The sequence below is a fragment of the Triticum aestivum genome, chromosome 7A (genome assembly GCF_018294505.1).
Source record: "Triticum aestivum cultivar Chinese Spring chromosome 7A, IWGSC CS RefSeq v2.1, whole genome shotgun sequence".
Classification (NCBI taxonomy): domain Eukaryota; kingdom Viridiplantae; phylum Streptophyta; class Magnoliopsida; order Poales; family Poaceae; genus Triticum; species Triticum aestivum.
This window is the reverse complement of record NC_057812.1, coordinates 45,703,671-45,713,884: the sequence shown is the minus strand read 5'-3', so window position 1 is coordinate 45,713,884 and position 10,214 is coordinate 45,703,671.

Genomic DNA, 10,214 nt, shown 5'->3' with positions numbered 1-10,214 from the left:
GTTTTAAGAGTGTTTTGTGCAGTTCAACCAAAATGTCACACCAAAAATGTTGCTTGATTGCTTGATCTTAGTGGAACTGCACAAGAGGAGATCTTACTTCCTATCCGTTAAGGCGAATTTGGTTCAGATCTTCTTCTTGTGAGTTGTTTGAATTCCACATCATGAGAGGTCAGTACTAGCCTTCTTTCACATGATTCTGCAATGTGCTTTCATATGTTGTGCTACTTGTATGATAATGTTGCTTGATTTTAGTGAACTGCACAAATGGAGACAAGACTTCCAATCTGTATGTGCACCGTAATATCCCATTGAGGTAAGATAAGGATATTTCACAACTGCTGGCCTATATTTTGCCACTTTCATCAGAAAATTAAGTTTAGTACTATACTTGTGCTCCCTAATTGACATGCCAAATCTTACATTGAAGGCGAAGCTTGTCTGTTATTGAACCAAGTGATGAAGGGGAAGAACAAGCGGAAGAAAAACAAAAATCAACTCCCAGTGCTGTAATGAAGCACTGGAACTGTGATGACACAAGTAATGATATAGTTTTGCATCTTAATTTATTGCTATGGATGAAACGAGCAATTGTTTTGCCACTGATTTGATGCCACTCTTAATGTAATATGTAATTATCTCTACTTGTGCAAACAGGGATCTTCTTTGAAGATACCATATATTTTAGTGGAACTGCACAAGAAGATGTTGGAAGCATTAAACTAATCGAGGAGTATATAGTAAGCATGGCCACCACCGTAGATAGCAACAGATGGTTCCGGAGAAGTGCTTCATCTGTATGCTCTACACAATAAGCCTCCTGACAAAGGTTGGTACTCGCCCACTGATTTCATCCATATGATTGAGCTTTGTCATCTCTATTGGTGTTGTGCTACTGTTTAGATACTGTCATGAAAAAGTGGTATTGTCCTTGAGAAGTGCTTCATCTGTGCTGTTTTAAATATTTCCTTTCCTTTTTTTCGAGCGAACAGGGATGCTAGCATTCAGTAGTCCTCTTGTCTTTGCACAACAGGATCATCTTCCTCTGAAGAAGAATATGGAGTACGTGAAGTGACTAGTTCCGATTATGCCAGGATGAAGAAGCCCTGTCTATCTTCTCATCAGAAGGAGCAGTTGAAGGATGGTTACATTACTCCCCACAAGACCAAACTAACTTCAGCTCAGAAGGACTGACAAATCTCCATTTTTTTGTTGTGATGCGCGAGTACAATGTTGTTCTAGGATTCTTTCTGGTGAGTTCCATTTTTCTAAAAGTGTGCTTTACATGGACCATGTATGTGCCTGTTGAAACTGTCAATTCATAGTACAGTTTGCTTTATACTAATCACTTTTTTGTATTTATGCAAACAGGGGTGCTCAGCTACATTTTAATGGGAACTGCACAAAATGTTCATGAATACATCGAATCATTCAATTCCATCACAAGAAAGGAGGTGCCGATAAGTTCAAGGCGTTGCGACATATAAGGGCGAAATCATACAAGCTACGCGCGAATTTGGTTGATTTTGGTGGAACTGCACAAAAAGAACAGCTGGTTTATTTAGCACGAGGTGCCATGTCAATGTCCAAACTGATGGCAAACCCTGCCCATTCCACAATCGTAGGCATTTAATATTTTGGAATGGGACAACCTTGTCAAATTTTGCTCATTGATTTTAGCAAGACATGCATTTGATATTTTTGAATGGGACGCCCTTTGCTATCAGCAGCGTCAATCAATTTTTTGTTTATTCTTTAGTTGTGAAGTAAATATTGCCTCTGACATGTGAGTCGCTGAGATGCATAATCATCGATTGTTTTGAATGTTCTCTATGAATTGACAGGCCTGTGTGTTTGATTGCAATGTACAGAAATGCTAAAAAGCTGCTCAAACTCTTTGTACTCCTGCTGTTCCTTTTTACTTCGCACATTGTGAAAGTGCATGCTTTTTTGTATAAGATTGGTCAAAGTAGAGATACTTTGACTGGAGACAAAACTTGTATGCAGACTAGAAAGGACCGGAGGGAGCACATGTGAAACTGCTGCAAACAAGGTGATCACCCTTGGAATAATGCTAGTACGTATTGTTTTGCATGTTCATCCAATGCCAGTGATACAGGAATTCGAACTAATCGAAATAAATTCATTCATACACGGTCGGATTTCATTACATTTCATACATTCTTCAACTAAAAAGGAGTGCGCTGGAGGTATAATTAATAAACCGAAGCTACCCACATGTGTCCCGCTGAGCCGAACAGAAGCTTCAGTGACTTAACTGCAGGTGCAGTTGCGTAACTGACATGTGGCCTGTTGGGCCCACGTGTTAGTCAGCCCACTGCACCAGCAGTTAAGTAGAAGTAGCGTTCTTCTCCAGCGCAGCTCTCCGACTCCACGTCGCCGACAAGAAGCTAACCGGCCATCAATGGTCAACCCGCCTAGCTCAGCTTCAACCGGAGGGTAGCAGCGGTGGCCTTACTTGGACCCGAGCGGCGGCGACCTACCGTGTTCTACTATTCCTCATTTTCTGTGTGGCGTGGCCTCGTTGGCAGCGGGGCGAGGCCTCGCTGGAGCCAGCGATGTCCTCTGTCTCGTTGCCGGCGAGTGGTGCCTAAGCGGAGCGGTGGAAATCCTCCCCCGCGTTACCGGCAGGTTGGGGCCTCGGCTGAGCCGGAGATGTCCTCTGCCTCGTTGTTGGCCGGGCGGGGCCTCGGCGGAGCCGGCGGTATCCTCTGCCTCGTTGTTGGCGCCGCGGGGCCTCGGTGGAGTAGGGCCTCGTCGACGCCAGCGGAGCGGGGACTCGTTGGAGCCGGCATTGTCCTCTGCCTCATCCTCGGTCTCACCAAACAGCGCCTCGCCCGCTTCATCGCCCTCATTGCTAGCCTCTTTGTAGGCGGCCGCAGCCTCCGCCACCCGCATGCGGTACCGCCAGCGCTCGAGGCGGCCCTTGCGGGCGGAGCGGTACGAGTCGAGCAACACCTCCTACTCCGCCCGCTCCGCGGCGATCTGCTCCTCCGCCTGCAGGTGCTCCTGGAGGAGATGGTGGTTGTAGGCGGCGTCGGCCTGCGCCTCCCGGAACTGCTCCTGACGAATATGCCTCACACTGTCCATATATTGGGCACGGGCCTCGCCGATGGTCATGGTGCAATGCACCGGCGAGGATGGCGCGGAGGAGGGGGTTGGCGCCGGATCTTCAACTACCATGTTCTCCATTGGCAAGGTCAAGTTTGGAAATTGCAGTGGCATTTCTCGGAATCGCCAAATTTGGAGTGGCATTTGTCAAATTAACCCATTTTTTTCAAGCTAAAAATGGCTAGCCCAGCTATACTTATTTTTTTAGGAATACCCAGGCAAGGTCAAGTTGTTATTCTTCGCCCCGCTCGGCTGCAAATCTTTCCTAGGAGGGATGCATTAGGCTTAACAAGAAAATGAGCTTTAAGAAATAATAAATGGAGTGTAATTAAAAAACTGGGCAGTAACTATAAAAAAAATGCACCAAACACATGATTACTTTAGAAAATATTATTTTTGGATATTGAAAATTTTAATTTCATTAATTGTTGCGAGCGCAATGTTTCGTTGGATTTTTACGTAATATAAATTTATATTGAAATTGTATTTAATCTGACTAGAAATTTCGGGATAAAAATATTTCGGATCCCATCAAAATGTGGGAAATTTTATTGAATTCTGTTTTGAACGCTTGGTTGAAATGGGTTGTACTTTTAACAAACTATAAATGGGCTGTAGTAAATTCCATTAGAATTCAAAAATGGGCTACACATTCTTACACATCTCAAATGGGCTATAAGTTCTCTGCCACACACTTCTAGCCTTACTAAGTTGACGCGTCCCCTAAAAAAATAGAGTTGACGCGTATGCAAGGCTTTGTCAACTTATAGTCAACACACGGTTCTGGCAGCAGTGGCCGTTGGATGTCCATCCAACGGATGTCGTGCTTATTGCTCAATCTCGGATATTCTAGCTTCACCCGCCCAAAAAATGATTCCTCCCCCTGACATCTGGGGCGCACCGTTTCGGAAGCTGACCTGTGGGCCTACTAAGTTGACATACCAAGGGCTTTGTCAACTTAGTCAATATAAACGATTATAGCTGCAGTGACCGTACGATGTCCATCCAACGGCCGTCGTGCTTCTTCAACCTCTGGTCTTCTTGCTCCAGCCTCCCAAAGCAGTGCCGGTCGTGTCGCCTGCTCCTGCCTCCCGTGGCCGGCTGTGCTGCCGCGGAGGCCTCACTGCCCCCTACTACTCCCACCGCTGGCCAGGCCATCCCTCCACTCACCCACACCCCTGTTATTCTACGGCGATGGCAGCATAGCCGAACCAGTGAACCCTCGTACTCCTCTCTGCGTGTGCATCCACTGCCGCGACTTCCCCGGCTCCGCATCGTCCCCTTCCTAGGCCTCGCCGTCGTCCACCGCCCTAGTGCTCTCGGCGCGGCGTGGTCAACATGGTCAAGGAACGACTTCCATCGGACGTGGACTGTACGTGGAGAGCCTGACAGCTGGGTCCATGGCAGCCGCAAGGAAGTGCCTCCTTATTACACGCAAAATAATTATTCCTCCACCTGACAGCAGGGACCCACCGGACGGGCCACCGTATTTCGCGAAAAAAACGATTTGCTCCGTGACTGCTGGGACCCAGCAGCTACACCTTCGCACGCAAGGAAGTGCATCCGGGGAAAAAATGATTCGCACCCCTGACTGCTGGGACCCACCAGCTACATCTTCGCACGCAAGGAAGTGCCTGACAGTCGGGACCCACCTGGTCGAAGCGTACGTACCGTTGTCATTCTGGTCGCGAACGTGTACGTACATACTGGTCGATGTAGAGGCGCGCACGTGTCGTAGTAGAGGCGTGCACGTAGCATGTACACGTACGTACAACGGCCAGGATGCAAGAAAGAAAATACGGCCACGTATGTGTACATACGGGCGGGGTCTCGAACGCCTACTCGCGCATACGTACGGCCAGGGCTCGTGTACATGGCTGGGTCGAAACAGAGAAACAATGTCGTAGTCATGTTCATGGGGAGGCAATGGAATGCGTCGTGTTCATGGGGAGGCAACGGAATGCGTCGTGTTCATGGGGAGGCAACGGAATGCGTCATGTTCATCGGGAGGCAACGGAACGCGTGGGAGCCAACTGGCTGGGTCGGAACGGAATGCGTGGTCGTGTTCATCGGGAGGGCTTGGACGGAATAAGCGATGGAAATGAATCCTGGCGTACCGCGCAACGGAGGAAACAGACCTCCTATGTTCGGAACGGGGTCCTGTTGATCGGGAGGGGTGTGGCATACCGTAAAATGGAGGAAACGACCTCCTACGGTCGAAACGGGGGTCCTGTTGATTGGGAGGGGTGTGGCATACCGCAAAACGGAGGAAACGGACTTGTGTTGGAGCGCTACAGTCGAAACGGGGGTCCTGTTCATCAGGAGGGGTGTGGCGTACCGCAAAACCGGACTCCACGGGATACTGTTCATCTCCACCGTCGACCTCCTCCAGCCTCCACGGGCTACCGTCGACCTCGTCCAGCCTCCACCGGCTACTGTTCAACCACCCCTCCACCATCTACTATTCATCCAGCCCTCCACACCACGGGGTCCTGTTCAACCACCCCTCCACCGTCCACTGTTCATCCAGCCCTCCACACCACGGGGTCCTGTTCAACCACCCCTCCACGGGCACCCCTCCGCCGTATACTGTTCATCCAGCCCTCCACCACACCATGGGGTCCTGTTCATCCAGAGGCAACACCACCGCTCACTATTCATCCACCCCCCCCCCCCCCCGCAACGCTCACTGTTCAACCCAGAGGCAGCATCGATCGGCTTCAGTTAGCAGCAGTAGCGAAGGAATCACTCGATCGGGTTCAGTTAACAGCCATCGATCGATCGCTCGGGTTAAGTAACGCGTAGCCTGCAGTGTAATCGCTCGGGTTCAGTTAGAGCCCAATGCCTCGCTCGGGTTCAGTTGGAGCCAACACCTCGCACACATGCGCGTAAGTGTACGAGAAAAACGCGCATCGCTCAGCCCCCGACCTCCCACCATAACCGGGAACTCCCCGAAATTTTCCTCCCCCTCGCTTCTACCATAGTTTTTTCCGCCATGGACGGCCCAAAGAATGTCATGCAACTGTGTCTCTGGCCCGCCCAGGACGAAAAGCCCATTTTCTATCATGATTTTTTGTCATAGAAGTAGGAGCCCACCACATCTATGATGATACCGGGTTTTGTCACAATTATCGTCATAGAAGTGTCATATGTATGACAGAAAAAAAATGTGTTCGGCCCAAAATGTCACGGATGTGTCTTTTTTTGTAGTGACAGCAACAGTAAGTATTTCCCTCAGTTGTGAAACCAAGGTATCAATCCAGAAGGAGGATCCACCAAACTATGTAAATAGTACCTTCACACAAATAAAAAAACTTGCAACCCAACGCGTAAGAGGGGTTGTCATCCCTCCTTGGTATTAAGATAGATTAAATTGTATGAGATTGGATAAATAGATCTAACAAAATCACAAAATAAAACAAATAAAGAAAAATTGCAGCAAGTTATTTATGGATTTTTGGATTAATAGATCTGAAAATAATATGATAGGAAACAGACCCGGGCCCGTAGATTTCACTAGAGGCTTCTCTCAAGAAAATAGCATATGGTGGGTAAACAAATTACTGTTGGGAAATTGATAGAAAAGCAAATAATTATGATGCTATCCAAAGCAATGATCATGTATATAGTCATCACATCCAAGATCAGTAGACAGACTCATTTTTGTATCTACTACTATTACTCCACACATCGACCGCTATCCAGCATGCATCTAGTATATTAAGTTCATGGAGAAATGGAGACATGGAGTAATGCAATAAGAACGATGACATGATGTAGGCAAGATCTATTCATGTAGGAATAAACCCCGTCTTTTTTCCTTAATGGCAACGATACATGAGTACCTCGCTACCCCTTCTGTCCCTGAGTGAGGGCACCGCAAGATCAAACCCATCAGAAAGCACCTCTTCCAATGGCAAGAAAAATCAATCGAGTTGGCCAAACCAAACCAAAGTTTCGGAGAGGAAATACGAGGCTATAACAATCATGCATAAGAGACTTCAACAAATACTCAAATAATATTCATAGATAGATCTGATCATAAACTCACAATTCATCGGATCCCAACAAACCACATGGCAAAAAAGAGTTACATCAAATAGATCTCTAAGAATAGAGCTATGCTCCCTGGCAATGGCGCCAAAAAATAGTCTTGATAACCCACAATTATAGGGGATCGCAAAAGTTTTCGAGGGTAGAGTATTCAACCCTAATTTATTGATTCTACACAAGGGGAGCCAAAGAATATTCTCAAGTATTAGCAGTTGAGTTGTCAATTCAACCACACCTGGATAACTTAGTATCTGCACGAAAGTATTTAGTAGAAAAGTAGTATGATAGTAGTGGTAACGGTAGCAAAAGTAAAGATAGCAAAAGTAATATTTTTGGTATTTTGTAGTGATTGTAACAGTAGCAACGGAAAAGTAAAATAAGCGAAGAAAACAATATAGGAAAAGCTCGTAGGCATTGGATCGGTGATGGAGAATTATGCCGGATGCGGTTTATCATGTAACAATCATAACATAGGGTGACATAGAACTAGCTCCAATTCATCAACGTAATGTAGGCATGTATTCCGAATATAGTCATGCGTGCCTATGGAAAAGAACTTGCATGACATCTTTTGTCCTACCCTCTCGTGGCAGCGGGGTCCTAATGGAAACTAAGGGATATTAAGGCCTCCTTTTAATAGAGTACTGGACCAAAGCATTAACACATAGTGAATACATGAACTCCTCAAACTATGGTCATCACCGGGAATGGTCCCGATTATTGTCACTTCGGGGTTGCCGGATCATAACACATAGTAGGTGACTATAGACTTGCAAGATAGGATCAAGAACTCACATATATTCATGAAAACATAATAGGTTCAGATCTGAAATCATGGCACTCGGGCCCTAGTGACAAGCATTAAGCATAGCAAAGTCATAGCAACATAAATCTCAGAACATGATACTAGGGATCAAACCCTAACAAAACTAACTCGATTACATGATTGATCTCATCCAACCCATCACCGTCCAGCAAGCCTACGATGGAATTACTCACGCACGGCGGTGAGCCTCATGAAATTGGTGATGGAGGATGGTTGACGATGACAATGGCGACGAATCTCCCTCTCCGGAGCCCCGAACGGACTCCAGATCAGCCCTCCCGAGAGGTTTTAGGTCTTGGCGGCGGCTCCGTATCGTACAACGCGATGAATTCTTCTCCTTTATTTTTTTCTCACCGAAAGCAAATATATAGAATTGGAGTTGGCGTTGGAGGAGCCTCAGGGGGCCCACGAGGTAGGGGGCGCGCCCCCACCCTAGTGGACAGGGTGTGGGCCCCCTGGTCTTCATCTTTTGCAAGGATATTTTATTAATTCAAAATAGACGTTCCATGAAGTTTCAGGTCATTCCGAGAATTTCTGTTTCTGCACATAAATAACATCATGGAAAGTCTGCTGAAAACAGCGTCAGTCCGGGTCAGTTTCATTCAAATCATACAAGTTAGAGTCCAAAACAAGAACTGTATGGGTGCAGGAATAAGTGGAGGACGGCCACCATGGGCCGACGAGGCAGGGGGCGCGCCCAGGGGGTAGGGCGCGCCCTCCACCCTCGTGGCCAGGTGCTTCCCCCTCCTACAGTGTTCTCAGTGCCAGAAATTCTCAAATATTCTAGAAAAAATCATATTCCATTTTCAGGGCATTTGGAGAACTTCTATTTTCGGGTATTTTTATATTGCATAGATAAATCAGAAAACAGACAGAAAAATACTATTTTACTTTATTTCAACTAACTAACAGAAAGTAGAAAGAGGGTACAGAAGGTTGTGCCTTCTAGTTTCATCCATCTCATGCTCATCAAAAGGAACCCACTTAACAATGTTGATCAAGTCTTGTTAACGAACTCATTCCGAATAACATGGAACCGGAGAAATTTCGAATAACACTATGTTACCTCAACGGGGATATGCACATCCCCAATAATAAGAATATCATATTTCTTTTTGACAATAGGAAGAGGAAACTCAAAACCTCCAATCCAATAATAATCGATGGACTTTTTCCAATAGAGTTGATACTATGAACTTGAGGTTGTTTCCTCGGAAAGTGTACCGTATGCTCATTACCATTAACATGAAAAGTGACATTTCCTTTGTTGCAATCAATAACAGCCCCTACAGTATTCAAAAAAGGTCTTCCAAGGATAATAGACATACTATCGTCCTCGGGAATATCAAGAATAACAAAGTCCGTTAAAATAGTAACATTTGCAACCACAAGAGGCACATCCTCACAAATACCGACAGGTATAGCAGTTGATTTATCAGCCATTTGCAAAGATATTTCAGTAGGTGCCAACTTATTCAAGTCAAGTCTACGGTATAAAGAGAGAGGCATAACACTAACACCGGCTTCAAGATCACATAAAGCAGTTTTAACATAATTTCTTTTAATGGAGCATGGTATAGTAGGTACTCCTGGATCTCCAAGTTTCTTTGGTATTCCACCCTTAAAAGTATAATTAGCAAGCATGGTGGAAATTTCAGCTTCCGGTATATTTCTTTTATTTGTAACAATATCTTTCATATACTTAGCATAAGGATTCATTTTGAGCATATCAGTTAATCACATATGTAAAAAGATAGGTCTAATCATTTCAGCAAAGCGCTCAAAATCCTCATCATCCTTTTTCTTGGATGGTTTGGGAGGAAAAGGCATGGGTTTCTGAACCCATGGTTCTCTTTCTTTACCATGTTTCCTAGCAACAAAGTCTCTCTTATCATAACGTTGATTCTTTGATTGTGGGTTATCAAGATCAATAACAGGTTCAATTTCTATATCATTATCATTACTAGGTTGAGCATCATCATGAACATCATCATTAGCATTTTCATTAGGTTCATGTTCATTACCAGATTGTGTTTCAGCATCAGAAATAAATATATCATTTGGATTATTAGGTGGTTCAGCAATAGGTTCACTAGAAGCATGCAGAGTCCTATCATTGTTCTTTTTCTTCTTTTTAGAAGAACTAGGTGCATCAATATTATTTCTCTGAGAATCTTGCTCAATTCTCTTAGGGTGGCCTTCGGGA